Here is a 21274-nt window from a genome sequence, read left to right as displayed (position 1 = left end):
TAGTAAGTAGAGAACGGCATGTAATTTTGTACCATAAAGCTTTAGCGTGTATCATTTATCAGTTGCTGATTGGTTGGATTACAGTTCAACGTCTCTTTCAGACACGCTGTATAAGAGCTGCATCGTGTCTATATTGCAGTGCTTTGTTCGGTAGAATTTAATAGAAGTTGAGGATATAAAGCCCTTCATCTTATTTAATTATAAAATAATTCTTTATAACAGTTTTACAGAGTTTCTTTGTGATTCTCTAAATGTTCCCAGAGTTTTAGTAAGCCTTGGGCACACACAGTAGTGGCTTCGGGATAAAGGTTCAGTTTTTCTAGGTTATAAAGAAAATTCCTTTACTTATTGCAGCCTCTGAAGTAGGTGATTAGATGGAGGTTTCTTTGCCCACAGCAACTTCTGGAGAAAATTATAGGATTTTTCCGTAGCTTATTGTACAGTAGCTCGGAAGAAAGATAATTGTAGGATATTTCCTTTGCTCATTGCTCCAGAGATAGGGTTTTAAAAGAACTCTGTATAGCATAATGTGGCCCCAGAAGAAAGGTATTGATAAGTTATTGACCAGTTGTTGACTGATGCCTCTGCTCTCTTGCAGTCTTCTTTTATAGACGTCCTCCTGAAGGGAAAGTCCGTGAGGGGAGGTCGGCTATCTTCGGTTTTCTTCCGATCCTTCTTCGTATTCTTCTTCCATCGTCTGCTGGTGTTTATGTTCTGAACACAATAACACGTGTTTGTCATTGAAGCATGTGATTTTAGTCGTTACTTATAAGTGAGGTTATGTACCTTACGACATAGCGTACGCGTCTTTGGGAAAGGAGGCCTGTTATCAATTCTCAGTAGAAACCGGGATTCGGATGGTTCGCATTCCATGTTAAACTTTAAGTTCATATCTCATATAGCTTTGCTGCTGAAATGGATGTTAAACTCCTAATCCAACCAATCAACTGAGATGTGAAACTGCTGTTGAAAGTGGAATCCAAACCATCGTAGTGTGTTCAATGCTCTACAAAGAATCAAACATGAGACCTCAAAGACCAAAGGCACTGACCTCTAGACCATCAGGGAGCACTTTTGTGTTTATGTTCCATATCAAAAGGTTCTCTGGATAGCCCTCGTACAAAGCAAAACCGAAATTTACAATTTATTTATAAGAAACAAGTTGATGTATGTATGACTAACAATAGGGGGGGGGGAATAAGAGCGCAAAGATAAAATGTAGACTGCATGATAAACGAAATAGCTAGAAGGGAAATCGTAATGTTTCTAATTAACACGATACAATCAAAGGTCGGGGGATGAGATATCAGAAAGGAAAATGCCATTACTGGACCATGTGATTAAGTTAAAAGCGGGTGGGGCTTTAATTTCAAATACAAAGGAATCTGATTTAACATTCACGAGGAAGTAAAGCAAAAACTGTACGATATTTTACATTAAAACTCCACAGGAGAGATAATTTGATAACCTTACCTTAGTATTCCGTCTGTCTTGTTCCTGCTTTGTTCCAAACGTACTTAAAAGGCTGAAAACTCCTTTCTATAGTTTATTTGAAAAAGATTTTCACTGCCTCTTTGGAATTCTGCTGAGAGTCTGTGCTGCCGTTGAAAGATTCAACACGTGTGAATTATCTGTAAATTAAAAAAAATGTACGTAAATATTAAAAGAATTGATACAAATTGTAAAGTTTTAACTTATTGCATTCAAGTACAAACTTATGTTTGAGAAAACCGATTACTTGGCACGGTAAGAAACAAACACACCGGTAAGTTTAAAAAGATCCAGAATTTCATTATACGTACGGTCTGCTCTAACGATTCAATAACCCAATTAGAATCATAACCTTTCCCTTGAATCATCAGCGAGTATCATATGACTAATTCAGCAAAGAGGTCGACGACGAGTGTAGCATATATTACTTTCCATAGGTACTACGCATGGAATGCATAATCTTAATCCAGAAACCTCAAAGAGATCTCTGACAAGGCAGAAAAGAATGAGTATAAAACATATACTGGATGTAGCTTATGAAAAGTCCAGGACCATAGACAAATCCCATCATGAGTCATCATCATCGTCATAGGTATTTTGCCATTATGGCAGGCCATTTGCTGCAACTGAGAAGCTTCCATGTTTCAATGACTTCCGCTAACCTCTTTACGTCCGATTTTTCTGTTCTGATACCCTCCATTATTTATAGTCTTCTTCACCTCCTCTGTCTCTTTCCTGTCACCATATCGTCTAGCACGTTCCTCAAGATTCATTTCTTTCTTAGTCAATGTTCCAACTAGTTTCTCTTCCTCTTCGTAATAATTTCTCAAATTGTTCTCTCCCCCTAGAATTTCTAATACCCTCTCATTTCTTTTGTGCTCGATCCAGCTACTTCCCTTTATTCTTCTCCACATCCACATTTCGAAAGCTTCCAGTCACTTTTGGTCATTTTTACGTAATGTCCATGTTTCTGCCTCATAAAGTACACTACTCCACACGAGGCACTTTTTAAAGTCTTTTTTCTCAACTCTTTATTGAAGGTTCCAGAAAATTATATTTTATTTCTCCTAAAGACTTCTTTCACCTTTCCTATCCTTCATTTTATTTCATGTTCGCACTTCATACTCATCCGTTTCCCAACAATGCTGTATTGTTGATATGGTAAAGGATTGAAAGAAAAAAAAACCCTGAACCTTCAACGTTCCCTTCTCATTAACCATGGAGTGCCTCACTAGCGCGTAATCCAAACAGGTGGTGCGATGGGGGGAAAAGTCTACCAATTTAGATTGAAAACCATCTATTCCGAACAACTTTTCCTCTATATCTAGTTTTCTGCATCTTTATGCATGCATTGAGAAAAATCCGTTATCCGGACAGCTGTATATTCTACAGATATACTTAATCCGTATATTTATTACGGAAATCTGTACGGAGCATGCGTTATCCACATCCTACATACAATACGGATCTTTTCCCGCTTCGATGTTACATCATGCCTTTGCAGGATATCTGACACCAAACAATCTTCCGTATATATTACATATATACGTCAGCTATATATTATATGCGTCTATCTGTATGTATGTATGTAAGATACTGACCGTCTATATACAGTTCTTTTCCTTCGTGCGGAAATTGCGTTTATTCGGAATGCTTATACGGAAAGTATGTATAAAGCATATGTTTTCAGTTATGTGTTTGATGCAGGAAATTACATAGGGTTGTAGGTTAAGCCCAAAAACTACAGGATTTACGCTTGTACCCTACATTTTTACATGCGCCACGTACGTTTTGCCTTCTCAATGTAACGTTGGTCCATGACTATTGATATACCCTGTCTTATTTTAAGTTTTATTGTCATTGTACCATTAATCGGACACCAGTTTGTACACGTGCTCACTTCAGCGCCTGTAGTTCGGCGACTAATGGTCATAGCGAAACTAGGTAAATATATGTTTTCTGCTTAAACCTGTTGCTAGGTGCAATCAGCAGCTGCATCGAAGTTCCTTTACCATTTGCCGCGCTATTTCAAAAGTTTAGCTTCTTTCTAAACACACTTCGTATTTCATCTTGACTCTAAATATCGCGACTAAAACAGAAAATGATAAAAATCTACTACCGCTTCCAGAAAATTTTGTAAGGGGGGGGGCACATTCCATGGTTGCCATATTACGTCTGGTATTTAATTACGTGGTTTGCTATATTATGTATACATTTTCGTCAGCCAGAGGGGGACCTGGGCCCCACCCTTTCCTCCTCTTCGGACGCCATGACCGCTTCCAGTATCAATATTAATTGAGGAAATATTACAGCGTACAAACCAAACTCTTTTACTTGGTGTACATGTGACGTTATTAGTTCTTTTTATACAGAGTTTCGGATATCCTTTTACTGTGACAAGCAAATTCGACCATAATTTCTTTCAGAAATGTGTAATTGAAACTCTCTGATATTAAATAAAATTTAAAACATAATACCTATTAAATCGATTTTCAGATATTATATATAAATGAACTTCAAGTCCATCCACTAAACTGACAGACTGTTTCCATATAGTATCAACAATAGAATAATAGTAATACCAAAGAGGTGAAAGTTTAGGTCAGAATCCTGAAGGTATTGTTCCATCTGACACTTTGCCATCACACGACCAGACAACTGGAACGAACATGGGTTTACACTGCGGCGCGCGATGCTTGGCTCTGTGATCACATTCAAAGCTGACCACTCGAAAAATCTCTGGACTCATGTGTGAATCTTTCCCTTTCTTTCTTTATTTTTGGGTAAATAATGCAACAACCTCCTTGAGAGCATCTAAAGGCGAAATTTCTATACAATGGATAAGATAAGATAAGATTTCAAAGGATAAGATTGAAAAATACAAATGTTAGTGTTTTACTGACGAAATTACTATTATATTGTTTTATTAATTTACTTATTTATTTATTTATTAAACAAATTTCCAGATAGAGCATAATTTTGCCATTTTACACAGGAAAGTGTTAACAAGTAGGAAAAAAAAAAAGAAAAAAGGATGAAAAAACAAGAAAAATAAACAACAACAGTAACATCAATCAAGGGCGCCCGGGCCCCCCAAAGCTCTTGTGGGCCCCCATGTATTTTTATGAACATACATTTTATATGTATTTTTATTGTTATATGTATTTTTTATGAATGTCCCCCCCGAAAGTTACAGGGATATAGGGGCCCATGACATCAATAATATCAACAAAGAGTGCACAAGTAATATTATTTGGCCAGCATGTGTTTTATTGCTCTTTCAAACACCGGATAGCTCAAAAAAAATATATATCCACCTCACTAGTTAGATTATTATAATAGTTCGGTACTCGATGAAAAAGAGACCTAGGCATAATTGTCAATCTAGGGCGTGCAAGATGGAATAGGTGGGTATTCCGGGTTTTGCGAGAAGGGACACTCAAGGGTAGTTGTTGAAGTAGGATTTCTGATCGTAGGTTCCCATTAACTATCTTATGAAGAAACTTCAGATCAGAGTTACTTCTGCGTACTCCTGGCGTCTGGATATAAAGATATCCCAAATTTCCTCCTTATGTAATATTCGAAGTGCAGGAACACGAAAACGTACTATTGCAATAAAGAAATTGAGAATATTGTAGGTGCGGCCATTGTCTATACGGGGGAGCAGTGATGACGCCAGAGGGGAAAAAGGGAGCGAGTGCCCCCTAGTGGCTGCTCCTGACCCCCAGACTCCTACAATCTTAAAACATTCTACATATGATATTTTATACGTCATTAACATAACCAATTTCATTGTCAAACTGTACTATCCATGCATTTACTGTGAGGCAGATTAATGTTTAAGCTTTCTCTTTTGAGTGTCTGGGTATGCATGTATAGTTCTGTTTTCTAATTTTACTCTTTTTCCGTTAAATTTTAGTCATAGTTCTTGCTTATGATTTTTACTTTCCAACAATGAGAACAGACAACATTGTAGATGCGAATCAACTGAAAACGGAACTATCATTGTGCCTAGGAACAACATTAGAGTTGGTCGACTTGTTTTCTTCGCATTGGATCAGCTTCGGTTAGAAATAAAAAAAGGTAAAACCATTAATTATATTATATACATTAAATAACTCGTTTGTATTTATCCAAATTTGAAGTTTCCAGTTACACCTTTTGTTTTATTTAAAAGTTCTATACTTTTCTTCTGAAACATTATTATCGGCATTCAATATTCATAAGATGGGTTTAAAATAGCTTAATTTGAAAGATCTTAATTTTTTGAGGAGATAAAAATAAAAATGAAATGAAATCTTTGAGTTTTACGTCCCACGGATATGCCGGTTAGGCTAAAGGAGACGGTGATGATGAGTAATGAATGAAACGGTGGAATGAAGAAAGTAGGAGGAAACGGGAGAACCCCGAGAAAACCCACGCACACGGTGTTTGTCTACCACAAAGTTCATTTGGCGGGGGCTGGGATCGAACCCGGGACCCCAAGCACCAGAGGTGAACGCTCTACCACTGAGCCACTAGTTTTATTGTTCATGTGCTTCTCTTTATACAAAAAGTGTACAAGAACCAGACTGACTCCTAGGAATACAATATAATACAATACAATACAATATGTCTTACATACAAGAAAAGGAAATTGTAAAGTATAACAATAATCGCGAAAAATAAAAAAAAATTAAATAAAAACGAAAAGATAAACCTACATAATGAGTTGTAGCGTTTTTTTTTTTTTTTTTTTTTTTTTAAGAGAAGGAAGGAGATTACTGCAACACCACTTCTAAAAACCTACTAAAATACTGCCTGTCCAACTCGGGGGAAAAGAGCTTTCGGTGAGTGCGTTTTAAAAAATCCAAGTAGGTGCGAGCATCCAGCAAAGGTACATGGCGATGGATGTACACAATTGTACACGCCAGTAGAAAAAGCACAGCGTGGTGTTTGGTCTGTGGAAAATAACGAAAATCCGGAAACAAAACATAGGATACTGTGAACTGGTGTGGAGGTCGACGACAAATTCGTCCTAAGAAGGACGTGAGACAGTTCCAGATAGCTGGAGCACCCACACACTGATCGAACCGGTGGGATAGTGTATCTTCTTTGGCGCATCGAGAACACAGTGGGTCAGGAACACGTTTCAGCTCAAATAAACGAGCGCGCGTAGGCACCAACTGATGCACCACTTGAAACCATTCAACCTGTAGGTATGAAGGTAATACCGGGGCAGAGATATTAGCCCATACCTGTGACCACGTAGTCTGAGGATATCGGTGAGGAATTCGGAGAATAATCTGATCGTTAGGCAACGAGAGAAGGAAGTTATACAAAGTGCGAGAATTGTATCCCGTAGGGCAGAGAACCACACCACTGTATGTCCAATAACGTATGAGTGAAGTAATGTACGCCGGACAACAATCAGCAAAGTTAATAAACGGGGGGCTCACAGGTAATTCATAACTAGGCCAAAAACATCGTATCCATTGCTGTGTGAAGGATTCGTTAATAGCAACTGCAGCATAGAAATCGAGCATAAACAGAGTTTGACATTTCAATCTGAGATGTACTAGACCCAGCCCTCCCTGTGAACGGGGAAGATAGAGTCCTGCACGTGGGATACGAAAATAGAAGCCACGCCATATATTCCATAGGAATAAGGAGTCAAACCGCTTAGCGAACAATTCCGGTAAGGGGAAAATTCGAGCCCGATACCACAGCTTAGGTGCAATGTAAATATTGATAAAGTGAATACGATGAATTAAATGAAGGCGACGGAAACGCTGAGAAAACAAAAGCTGGCGAATTTGTAACAACAACGGGGACCAAATCTCCTCGAAAAGGGGAGTAGGTTGTGACGTAAACGGGATACCTAAGATCTTCAAGGAAGTGACGTGGGGTACACACGGCACCCCAGGCTCGTTAGCAGGTAAATGAAAACCATTGAACTGTAATAGGTTCGTTTTCTGTACATTATACTGTAATCCGGAACAAAGTGCAAAACGTTGCAACACTGCAAAAACCCGCGCCATACGAACAGGATCCACGCCGGTGATGGTGACGTCATCCGCATACCCGAATATATTTTGACTCAAGAAACGGGAGGGTCCAGGGGGTGCAGGGTGGCCAATTGTCGAAGTAAAGGATCTAATGCGAGTGCAAAAAGTATCGTTGACAAAGAACATCCTTGCCTTAATCCACGTTTCAGCGGAATAAGAGGGGACAGGTGTCCGTTAATCTGTATACGGAAATTGGCAGTGGTGTATAAATTGTTAATGACTGTGCGGAAGGCTAAAGGAAACCTCCAGGCTTCCAGCACCTGCAACAAAAAACTGTGATCTAAACTGTCCTACGCTTTTTCTAAATCTACAGCTAATGCGCCCGCAGGCACCTGCCGAAAATGAAAATAAGCAAAAATATCGCGCAAAGAGCGAAGAGTATAGGAAAGGTTATGCGTAGCATGGAGTGCTGCCTGATAAGGACTAATGTAGTGACGGATGATTGGTCGAAGTCGTTCTGTAAGCACTTTAGTGAACAACTTAAGATCTACGGGCAATAAAGAAATAGGTCGATAGTCCTGAACATAATGCGCTGCGCGGGATTTCGGAATGAGAACTAAGATAGCGGTATTACGACCCACTGCTTCGCCTCGTAACCAAGCATTGAATAAAGCGGTAAGAGAGGGACTGAGGTGAGACCAATACTGTTTATAAAACTGGATATTTAATCCGTCTTCTCCGGGGCACTACGGCCCTTTGCCCGCCTGAGGACTGCGAAAATTTCTTCCGCACTAATGGGATTGATCAATGTCTGACACTCGTCATCCGTGAGATGGTGAGATAACGTGGACAAAAACTCCGGGGCATATGAGTAGTCTATGGGACGCGCACGTGCAAAGTCTGTATAGTAGCGCGTAAATTCTTGTAAAATCTGTGAACAATTAGTAGTAGTAGTGCCATCTCCCAGAATGAGAGAATGAATGGCGGTGGAACGAAGTTGTCGCAAAATCCAATCAACATGATAAATAGTTATAGTCTCCTCCGGAAAGCGATGATAAAAGTCTTCCGACAAATACGCACTAATCGACGTGTGGGAGTAAATAGTTTTCAATCGGTGTTTGATACCGTTAATACAAGCCAGGTTCTCCAGCGAAGGCGGAGCATTCCAAAAGTCACAGAGCTTGATATAAAAATTCATGTAAATGGTGGTCGTCTTCCCTCGCGACCCGCCCTTGCCATTGAAAAAAACTGCGTAATTTAGGTTTACAATATAAATTCCACCAGGAAATAACAGAGGGGTAGTACCGCTGCATGCTGCACCAATAAGGTAAGCGACGCGAGAATTCCTCTACAACCTGCGGGCGAGACATGATGTCATTATTAATCTTCCAATAGGAAGGGCCCCGGGCCGGTGGTAGCAAGAAAGGCATTTTAAAGGCTACTTCAATCGCTGCATGATCGTACAGCGCCACAGGAATTGTATTTTGTTGTATCACCGCCGTGCATAAACTCTCTGAAATGTAAGCTCGGTCGATTCTACTCTTCGTCGTAGTAGTGCAGTGGGTGAATACATGCTTAGAGTTTGACACAACTAAAGCGTCTTTTAACTTTAGGACACGAATAAGCTCTGACAAAGTAGGACAAGGCGTGGTAGGCGTCAGAGAATCTCGGGGATCAACAATTGCATTGAAATCTCCGGCAATTATACAATGAGGAATTCCCGGAGGAAGTAAAGAAGGAATGATAGTTGCATAAAACTCATTCCTCTCTTTTCCACGTGTAAAGCCAGAATGACCATATAATGCTATAAAACAAATGTTCTGAATATAACAACGTATAGCCCTTCCTTCAGGGGCTAACACAACACGATCATAACTCAGACCCTTTCGCACCAAAATCGCAACCCCAGTCTCTTGGTCGCGGTTAATAATAACTTGATAATTGGTAAGAAAATCCAAAGATGTAAGCAGAGAACTTATTTCTTGTAGAAAACAAACGTCTGGTCGGCGGCTTTCGATGAACTGTTTTAAAAGGGCCTTATTATGATCGGAACTGATTCTATGAATATTGAGTGATATTAACTTAAATGAATTTACTGTTAACATTAGAAAATCACTCAAAAAGAAAACTATAACAAAAAGAAAAAAGTACTTACAAAGGTGAAAGGGATTCTTTCCCATGAACACTAGTAAAGTGACGCATTTTGAGACGAATAGAAAACAAACCGAGTGAACTTTCCTGAAACACTAACACTGCCAAATACATCATAACATCCAATGTGGACGAAGCCCTGGAAAGCAGGTGTGAAGGTCAATAGCGAAGAGTAAACACACCACGCCTCAGGGCAATTCTGAATCAGATATTGCCCGATGTTGTGATCGTAATTCGCGTGGCTCAGCTTGGTCTATCCCTCGTGTAACATCAAGGGCACACTGTTCTTTCTTTCGTGTAGACGTTCGAGTAACTTTCCTTCTTTTTTGTTGTGAAGAAAAATCAGCTTGCACAGAAGTAACAGTATGTTCAGCTGAAGACGGGACATTATTGTCTTGCACTTCAGACGAAGAACCAAACGGAACTGTTAACACTTCCTGCTCCGACGGACGAGTCGAGTCAAGTTCCATGACATCCACAGGCGTATTCTGTAAAGGCGGGGGTCGCAGTTTCACTTCAGAATCTTCCATAACTAGGGCATTATTTGTTAGAGATGAATTCACTTGGGGTGTTCGTACTAACACTGGAAACTCGTTGGTATCAGTCAATGAAGGCAAGCCTGAGGAACTCTGATCAGGGGCCCGGGGGGCAGTGATAGAGAGCGAAGGCGAGCCAGAAGAGGGAAAAGAGCGATGCACTTTGCCAATCTCCGTCATGTGTAGAGACGTCTGTTCAGGGGCGGCCGTAGTTGGTTTTGCGTTCTTCAAAGGGCACGTGGCAATCGTGTGAAAATTACTCTGACATCTGAAACAAGTAATAGGCTGCCCTTCATAAGACACACTCACCTTACAACCGTGCACTATGATACGGGACGGTATATGCTTATGTATTTCCATATGAACAATACGTACGCCACTGTCTATGCCTGGGGGAAAAGGGGCACTCCATAGTTGTGGTTCCACTTTGCGCACTTTACCATAAATTTTGAAATGATCTTCTAAGAATGATAACGATAATTCAAGAGGAAAGTCATATATACGCACCAACCGAATGGGGTCATCAGCGGGGACGATCCTTACTGTGCTTGTTTCCCCAGACACATGCGTGAATTCTACAGACGAGGGAGCTGTTGCTGCGAAATGTTCATAGGCTTGTAAATCTTTAAACTTAATATATATGCTATATGATTCCGCATGTAACTGGAGCGCACAAATGTTGTCGAAGATTACGAGGAAACTTATTTTCCAACCACTGATATACTTGACTAGCATTAGGTTTGACATTTCTATATCTTCGGTCAAATATTAATTGAAATTGTAAGTCCTTCTTATATTCCATACTACCACAAGCTATTTAAACTGCAAAACACTGTACACACAGGGTGAGATTCACCGAGCACACTAAAGCACAAAACTTGTGGAAGAAGCACAAGTCTTTTCAACTAACGTATGAGTAGCGATATCAGGCACTCCAATGGGACCAACACTACTCACGATGTGAACAGCTCGAGACGAGCTCAACTGGTCACCGTGGCCCCATGGAGATAAAAATAGTGTGCTTTCCATTACTGCAAATGATGATAATAATAAATATAAGAAATTAACTACCAATAAAATGTATTGTCAGATTGCTCATCTTTAGTTAGTAATTGGTAGGTACTAGTGCTCCCTTAGTTGTTTCACAGCACTTACGTGACGTATACTATATTGAGTAAAAACGAGGAGCTGCTGAAAACTTCGTAGTCCAACCCAGAAGGAGTGTACGTGGAATGATGAAATTTTAGTTGTTCTACATACTTCCCCGAGGTTCAATACACTTGCTTGTACAGTGCTCCTGTTCTTGCAGAAAAGTTAAAAAATCTGGCAACTTCCTCGCACTACCCTTATCAGATCTAAAATAGCATCTTTTCAAGTGTTATTTGAGTTTGGGAAATAATACCGGTAATAGTTTGACGGAGCTAAATCTGGAGAATGAGGAGGATAATCTAGACATTGAAATCCTAGATCATGCAATGTCAGTTGTGTTTGTGGTACTTGATGAACTGATGCATTCTCCTGAAGGAACAGATTTCCTTTCTTTTCGTTTCCCGTGGCGTTGTACTTTGATTTTTTCTTTCAATTTTGTGAGTAGTAATGCAGAGATTCTGCTAATGTGTGACCCTTGGACAGGTAGTCTATGAGTACGACTCCATCTCTATCCCAGAAGAATGTTACAAACACTTTCTCAGCCTACTTCTGTCTTTTGAACTTCTTGGGACGAGAGGAAAACAAGTGCTACAACTCCATTGACTGTTATTTCGTTTCAGGTTCGTAGTGGTACAACCATATTTCGTCCATGTTACTATTCGTGATGGAAATTGATCGGCATTATGGTTAAAATGGGAGAAGACTTCCATTGATGCCGTTACTCTTTCAGTCTTTTAAACTCCTGACAGATATTTGGGAACCCATTATGCCGAGAACTTATGCATGCCTAAATCATTATTAATTGTGCTACCGACGAGCTCCAGAGAAATGTGCACAATCTTTGACACACATTTTACTGAAATTCTGTAACTTTTCAAGAATAATGATACGAATTGCATCTAATGGTTTCTGGGACAGTCACTGCTTTTGGTCATCCTGAATGTAAAGCATTATCTATTAAGAAATAAGCACGTTTAAACTATGTCATCCACTTCTTCACCACTGTATATAACGGAGGACAGTCCCGTAGTGTTTCACTGATTTCCTCATGAATTTACTTCGGTGGAACAAAACTTTTATGACAGCTGTGATCTTGATGTTCGTGAAATTCGCTCGTTGGGCACACACAACCACTTCATAGTCCTGAAAATTTATATTTGCACATACAAAGATATGTCCTTCAAAACTGAATTTCTCATTCTACCAACACTCCTTCTGGCTAGGGCTACGAGTTTTTCATCAACCTGGCGCGGTGGCTCAGTGATAGAGCGTTCACCTCCGGTGCTTGGGGTCCCTGGTTCGACCCCAGCTCGCGCCGTGTGGACTTTGTGGTGGACAAACATCGTGCTCCTGGGTTTTCTCGTGGTTCTCCCGTTTCCTCCCACTTTCTTCATTCCACCATTTCATTCATTACTCATCATCACCGTCTTCTTTAGCCTAACCGGCATAGCCGTGGGACGTAAAACTCAAAGATTTCATTTCATTTCAACCAAACTGGAATAAGTAAGTTTCATAAATGCTACAAAAGTAACTAAAGGTATTAGATTCGAACTTACGAATCGCTCAATTTTACTATATGAAGTAACAATTTTCAGGTTATTCACATTTTTGTCGAGCGATGAAGTCACATGTACTTCAGGAGAGTGTCCAGTATTTCCATTTTTCAAAAGTTGGCAACCCTGTATACTTACTAAATGCACTGTTGCATATTATGGAACGTCGTATTGATAAATAGCAAAAGCGAAATATCAATGAAACAAAATCAAACTATTTCGATAACGGATTTGAAAAATATTTACTTTATGGACATTTTATTACGTATAACAAAAGCAAGATATACGTAAGCCATTTATACAATAAATCAGTTCAACCGCAGTAATTTTGTTTATTTTTTTAAAAAAAATAATAAATAATTGCTTGTTCTAAATATTATATGCCTTTTATAAAACCTCCTTTCAACTGTCAACATATTAAATTAATGAATTAGACTTTTCTATGTTTGTAATTTTAAAAAGAAACACACACACGCACACATTTTAAATAACTAAATACCCATGCATAGACTCGCGCGTTTATATGATAATAAAAGCGTCAATTGTCAGCTTTCAGAGAGATTTTAATAAATAATGGAACGCGAATGAATACTCAAAACAAAAAGCTGCGAATAGTGCTACTGCATGACACGTGATAATAAAATGCAGAAACACAATGCATTCCTAACAGGATTTATTGTAAGGTTGATATCAGAATAAAAGGCTTAGCGAAAAAGAATAAGCGTTGCTATTCATAGAAGATGGCTATGAAAAAAAAATTGAAATATGAAGCTTAAATAGAAAGGAACAAATTATTTCATTAAAAATGACATGATAGATGATTCTTGAACTTTACGCTATCTGCCAAATTATGATGGACAGTGTGATAATGGAATGTGTAAATATAATTTGTAAAGAAATTACTCTCTATTCCAATAGCAAGATGCTTAACAAACACGTATTACAGCCATTTTCTAACATCACTTTCATATAAATACATTTGCACTTAACCGACATCCCTTGCAATGCATTTAAATGGCCTAACATATTCAATTTATATGTAACTTCAATCCTGGACAAGATGTGCATACAATTCGATACCACATCGTTGTATTATCTATGTACTCAATCAAATAATATACAGCATATAGGCCTATATACTCAAATAATATATAGCTTAAGCATATTAGAAAAGCATAATAAAATGAAAGGTATAGACCACTACACTAAAACGATCGCAATGAGTCGTGAAACCTAGGTCTACACAAATCACAGAAATGTTTTGCGTCACATGTGATAGATGGGAAGATTTCAGTATGATTCGTTTTCGCTGCCATACATGAGAAAAGGTCAAACATCAGAAGCGCAACAACAATGTCGCCAAACTTTGAAGAGCTAAAGAAGAAAAGTTACTTAAATAACATGAACTTCAACTTTATTCGAATAAGACAGTAACGCTAATAACAACGCGAATAGAAAACAACAGTAATAAAAATCAAGAAAAAGCTTAGCAGCAATTGGACAACGCTGTACCTCAGGAAATTTTCTTTGTACAGCATGGGAGACGATATTGACAGATTTCATGAATGGGAAATGATGACGAAGGTTAAATCACACCGTCACGTTTTATGGAGATGGTGAAATTGGTAGATCAAGGTCAAGCTTCAGGACTCCTTGCGATCACTATACACTCTTTATGTCCTATTATTTAAATAAAATAGTTTTATTACTGAAATATTAATTTATGACTTTAGAACAAAATCATGTTAATCATTTTTTTAATTCATTCCATAATACTCCCTCTTCTTCTCCACAAAAGAGTAAAGAACACAGTATGACTTTTTTTCATGAGAAATTATTATGTTGTAATGTTGTTAATGAAACATTTATTTACGAGAAATGGCTTACACCATGTTCTAGGCTTGTTTATGAAACATTTTCTTATGAGAAATGACTTACACTATGTTCTAGGCTAGTTAGTGAAACATTTACTTATGATAAATGACTTACACCAAGTTCTGGCTTGTTAATGACACATTTACTTATGAGAAATGACTTACACCATGTTCTAGGCTTGTTAATGAAACATTTACTTATAAGAAATGACTTACAGCATGTTCAAGGGTTGTTAATGAAACATTTACTTATAAGAAATGACTTAAACCATGTTCTAGGCTTGCTAATGAAACATTTACTTATAAGAAATGACTTACAGCATGTTCAAGGGTTGTTAATGAAACATTTACTTATGAGAAATTACTTCCTGTTCTAACGTTGTTAATAAAACATTTATTTATGATAAATTATTTACACCATATTCTAGATTTGTTAATGAAATGTTTGCTTACGAAAAAACAACAAACAAACCTGATTTGTTTTGAATAGAATTGTACGAAAATAACACACTGCCAGGAGTAAACTGTCCTTCTAGAATTTTCCCGCAAAAAATTACTCATATTATTCCACAGAGTTGTTAATCAAATATTTATTTACGAAATTATGAACAAAATCGTTAAAATCTTTTTCGTGAAATTGTTAATTCTCATTTTGGTCCTTCAGTAAACCACCGTTATTTTGGAGGGAGGGGGTAGCTTGTAGCAAAGTTGACTTCTTCTCTGGAGAATCTTCTAGAAAACCTTAATTTAAAATTTGGTTCGAATACGTTGAATAGGATGCTGTCTGTGCATGTGTGTATAAATTGGGGAAATTTGACACTTGATGTCATCTATGCTTCCCTTTCATTATGTATTGTCAATTTTGTTTCTATTTTGTCTATATTCGTATAAACTTGTTCAAGAAGAGCGGGTATATTTTTTTTAATTTGAAGTAATTGTATTAGCGATGTTCAAAGAAGTTTTGTTTAAAGTATTAAACGAAAATAGTTGAAAATCTATTGGATAATGGAAAACGAAAGCTATTTAAAACTAATATTTTTTTTTTTTTAGAAAGAAGTTGAGTTTAATTTGGAAATGATACTACCCAGGAAACATTTTGCACTACTCTATGGATGAGAGTGTGAATGACAAGATTTTTTTTCTGTATGATTTCCATTTCCAGCTCTTTAAATAAGCATGTGCCAATCTTCCATCCTTCACACTCAGACCCATGTTTAATATTTGTGGTGTCCCGGGACATTATAAAAATACCACTACTTCAATATCAATAAATCCTGGTGCAGAAAATTTCACCCAGTCAAGTGAATAATCTTTATATAAATGAAAGTGGAAAACTAAAATACAGTATACAATAACTAAACAGTCATCCTCCGTAATGAGGCTTTCCTGAATTTTGCGGGGAGGATTCCTAATATAATGGTTCTTCATTCCTTTCTTCACCTCCAATTCCCTAGTATATCATCCTTCCTACCTAACATGTTAACATGGCCGTAGCTGCCGAAAGCCGGGAAATTTAATTCCTAATCTTAATCCTAATATACACAAATAAAATATTCGTATTTAAGAAACTTCAATTTTGTTAAATAAAATACGTATAATTTAAAATCTTAATTGTGAGAATGTTTAACAAAGCATTAGGCAGGACAAAATCATCTGCTTAGGAAGTAAATATTCACTGTTACTTCGGTCAATAAGTTCTTGTATTTGTGTGATCTAGAAAAATTCTTTGTTCTCTCAAATTAATTTTCATAAATGAACTTTGAAATTATATTTATAAGATGTTAAACTTACACTTACATAAACCACTTTTTCCGACTTGAAAACGGTATATTCAATCCATTCATCCATACCCTTTAAATTTTCAGGCAAGATTACAAGTTCTTCACGAAATACGTTTCCAGAATACGCAAGTTAATGACTTACATCACATTCCATCCAGATATAACTAAATCCCTATCTTATATATGTATATATATAATGTATATTTGCTCCATTTTATAGAAATTGTTACTAAAAATGTTAACCTTAATCCCTCGGATAATGATTTTGCCTAATTCGCTCTTGAATGATTTTTCCGAAATTTATCCTACCAAATTTTCTTTGTATCTTAATCTGAAAATGGTAAATTTACTTAAGCTATTTAGCAACAAGATATACATGGCTCAAAGTTTGTACCCGATCATGGCTCGAAAAACACCGGAATCATACTAACTCAAAATTTAAATCAAACATAATTCCGCTTGCAAGAAATAAGTCCTTCTACATATCTGATTTTTTTTTACTTCATTAAAGATATAATTGTAACAGATATTTGTGTTTCTATGCTAATTATAATGTGGATGAACTATTGTTATAATTAAGCTTCACTGATCCTATAATAAGTTTAATAAGTGCATATTAGCTCAACGGTAGAATGTCCTATTTCCAAGCTAAGTCACTGGCATGGACAATACCATGGCCTTTCTCTGGATTCATCCGTTTCCTACATTCTCATTTCAACATAGTTTCTAAAATCATTTCTTTGCACATATGTTTCTTTCAAAATGCATTACAAAGCCCTATTCGGGCAATGTTAAACTAAAAATTGTTGGCAACCGTGACCCAGACACCGTTACACTAGCAGCATAAATATTGTTTCAAGTGAATTCAGGGAAGAATCCCCTTGGCTTGGGTTCTCTGTATTACCCAAACGAAATTGTACGAGTGAACTATGTCTAAAGAGTTTGTGTTAGCTAAATCATAAGGAATACACCCCGATGTGGTAACAAACTTCTGCTTGCAATTACATCTAAGTACTATACTATTTATCTCTTATGACTAGTTTCTTATTCATTTATTCATTGTATTATCATTGAAATGTATTCATCTATTCAGTGCTATTATTGATTTCTTTGAATTTTTTTTAGTTTAACGTGCCACACCGACAATTATTACCTTTAGGCTAAGCAAAACGATGATTAAGGCAAGATAATGATGGAAAAAAAATGGAATGACAATTTGAAAGGAAAGGGAGTACACCGAAAAAATCCGCGGATATGATGATGTCCACCACAAGTTTAGTTGGTCGTAGGTTGAACCAGGGACCCACTCACCAGACGTAAGCAATCTACCACTTAGCCATCGTGTTCCCCTATTGCCTCCCTATTGGTTCCCCTATTGGCTCCCTATTGGTTGCGAATGAATTTAGTCTTGGCATGTCGGTGACTCTACACTCCGTCACATTTACATATTTAAACAGTTACAAAAAAGAAATGCAATTGACAGAATTGGAAATATATGCGTTGAATGACGTAAATTACCTTGAAGTAAAATAAAATTGTTAAGTGTTCACCTTAAATGTAGCCAGGTTCCGGATATATTGTGTTTCCAAACGACATCTAGAGATTTGCTCTTAACTCTGAGTACTCTTAAAATACTGGGAAATGTGGCCCCCGCGTAGCGTAGTCGCTAACGCTCTCGCCTTCGGTGCGAGTGGTCCCAGCTTCGATTCCCGGTGGGGGAACTGTCGAAAAAGTGTAAAAAGCTTTTTCAGGCCAGCCATTCTGAATCAGGTTTTGCTGGGTCTTCCTCATTCACATCAGGCAAATGCAGGGCTGATACCTAACTTATAGGTTCCAGGCCAATTCCTTCCTTCCCCAATCCTTTCTTCCTTCCCTTTTCCGCCGAGGCAGGCCATCCTGAATACATGCAAAGCTAAATGGCCATAGATGTCCAAAGCCCAGAAATCTAAATCCTAAAAATCCTAAAATATTGAGAAAAATGTAGAATTGTTTAATGCAGAAATAGTAAATAAACATCACAGTATTTCGATTTAAGTGCTGATACATGTATTCTTCATAGAAAGCCAGACAGCTTCAAACAGCACAATCATAGTGTGTGTATGTATGTGTGACTGAATTAAGATGCAGGATTTCTCTCTCATCTTGGGATAAAAGAGAACTGGGAGGGAAGGAAAACGAGTCAGCAAGTGCGGTTGAATCCCTTTAATCCTAGAATTCAAGGCAACGCACACACAACACACAACATGGAGCCTTGGCAATCTTCCCGTGAGTATTGCCTCAAATAATTGCTATTGTGTCTTACGCAAACTTCGCCCAAAGTTATCTTCAGACTCCAAGCTGCATCGTTTCGTTTCGTTACCTTTCATTTCGTTTTTATTTTGGGTTTTCTTCTTCTTCTTCTTTATCTTCTTCTTTTATATCTCCTTGCGACAACTAACTAGTCTCTGTGTGTATATTCTTTAAGCCTTTCCGCCAATGAAGCAAATGGTTTTCCGGAGGATTTATGTTTGCACAGTTACAGCATTGCTCTGTCGAAAGAAAAGATTATGGCATCTGCTTCCTCACTCATCTTCTCTATTTCTTTCTTTCTTTTTTCATATTTTTATCTTCAAGGTTTCTATTTTCTTCTCCCATTGTAGTTGTAAATGTCTTTCTTGTGCAGAATTCTTGAAGGCCTATATATCAAAACCAAGTAAACAATTCGCCACGTGAGGGAATCGTGTCTCAAGTACAAAAGTTCAAGGTAGAGTTAGCAGTTCCTCTTTTATCTTTTATATGTATACAACAAGAAAAAATGTGCCTCTAGCTAGCATCTTTCCCGAGAGATTTAGCAGCAGCTTCAACAGCCATGGTAGTAGGTAAGACATGTTTTACTTGCAAACTGGATGGCACGAGTTCGATTCCAGGTGAATGCGGGCATTTTCCTCGTTGTGTCCTTTCATTCCACCAGTTATTTTACGTTCATTCACTTTTCATTAATCACCAGCTTCTTTAAATTAAATGGTATATCTGTAGCACGTTAAAATACTATAATTCATTTCATTTTCTTTCTCATGAGACCCGAAGTCAGGAAAGTATAGACCTCACGTACACAAACAGTCGTTGGGAAATTATTAACTATCCTGAAAAAGAGGTGATCTTTATTTCTTCATTATAGAACTTCATAAACTTACATTTCATTCTAAATATATTATATTAAAATCACGCAAATGAGACTAGCCACTAGACCAGCAGGAAGGATAAGTGTTTTACTAACAGTATCATACAAATTCTCTCCGTGTGTATGATGACGTTTTGTCCTCTCCAGGTCTGTTCCGGTCATACAGAGACACGAGTCTGACTGCTTTCAGGTCACGAAATTCCTAACCAGTTTCATCATTGCTTCCCAATACCAAGTATATTAATAGGTTTTGTTCCAACCTCAACGAGTAAGAACTGACTATAGTAAGACACTTTTTTTGTAAAAAACGGAGTTCGATTTTTAGCGAGAGCTCATGTGGTTCGGATCCCACGTTAAGCTGTAAATCTATATCTCATACAGCCTCGCTGCTGAACGGGACGCTAAAATCAAATCAACTACTACAACTAATAACAGACATTCTAGAAAGAGTTCTGCAGACCATTTTCTTCATAATAAATCGTATCAAATAGGACAATCATATATGTATAATAACAAGCTTTCTGTAAAACCTTACGAAGTATTCAAACACCTAAAAATTGATTTGATGTAGGAACTTCCAAAAGAATAGGTTCTAGCAAGCAAAGTAGGCTATCTTTTAGCATTATTCAATTTGATCAGTTGCTACATTATTGTTAATGAAATGTTGATATTACTTATTCTCTCCGAAATATATGCAACGGAAAAAATCTTTCGACCAAAAATCCGGAATTAGATACGTTGATTTATATTTTAAAAAATCGGGAAACAGGAGCTGGTTCAGTGAGCCACTCTCTGGATTTATCACTAGTTTAGTCAGTTTGTAACGACAATATTATAACCATGGGATGTCAAACTTGTTTTGCGCTCTTTAAGGTTTAAAGTTCTTAACATATTTCAGATTCTATCGAGAATCAAATTCAAGGTCTAATTCGAGGTGAAGTGTCCCTATCCATTCAACAAACTTGTATTTCAGCATATAAGGGCAAATATTATTGCTAACTTCAAATACCCTGCATTTCATTGCAATTTATTTTATTATAAACCATTGCTAAATTTTAGTACAGAATTGTTCATAATATTTGTCATATTATCTTGGACATTTTCAAGTATAAATATTAGTTTTTTTTTTTTTTCATTCCTGTATGTAACGAAATGCAATGCCATAGTGACATTGTGGTCTATGCTCTCTGTTTCGTTAAGAACTAAAGGTGAGTATTTCATATCTAAACGAAAAATAAAATTAGTTAAATTTAGTTCCAGAATTAAAGATGATGGAAGCCAATGTGCTGATCACACACAAAACAACTGAAATCCATCTCCTTGATTATAGCTAATTATGGACCACAATTGAAGAGAATTCAATTTAGTTTTGAGCTGTAAACTTATTTATAGTTTTTCTTAATAGTAAAATCTAGAACAGTTTTACGCATGTAAAATTTTTTACTTTCACCTTGTTCGCTTGACAATAAAAAAATGAATAAATATTTGTAGAATATCGAATCACACCTTAAACTATAACCATATTTTTCCTTTTTACTGAACGATCTGATCAATGAAAAAAATAAAAATTAAAACCAAGTAGGACGAAGATT

The 21274-nt window shown here is 37.2% G+C and overlaps 1 protein-coding gene across 2 annotated transcripts in view; it reads right to left on the bottom strand.

Moving 5' to 3' along the window:
* Nucleotides 1-21274, bottom strand: part of LOC145663167 (neuropeptide CCHamide-1 receptor-like) — a 752389-nt gene that overhangs the window by 349410 nt on the left and 381705 nt on the right. For both annotated transcript variants that reach the window (XM_081729494.1, XM_081729495.1), the window contains exon 2: nt 1474-1631. The gene's annotated coding sequence lies outside the window, so the exon portion shown is untranslated. The remainder of the gene's footprint in view (nt 1-1473; nt 1632-21274) is intronic.

Source organism: Thermobia domestica, chromosome 10, assembly GCF_964235325.1.
Source record: "Thermobia domestica chromosome 10, izTheDome1.hap1.1, whole genome shotgun sequence".
Taxonomy (NCBI): Eukaryota; Metazoa; Arthropoda; class Insecta; order Zygentoma; family Lepismatidae; genus Thermobia; species Thermobia domestica.
Note: the sequence above shows the minus strand (reverse complement) of the source record. Positions and strands in the feature narration are given on the sequence as shown.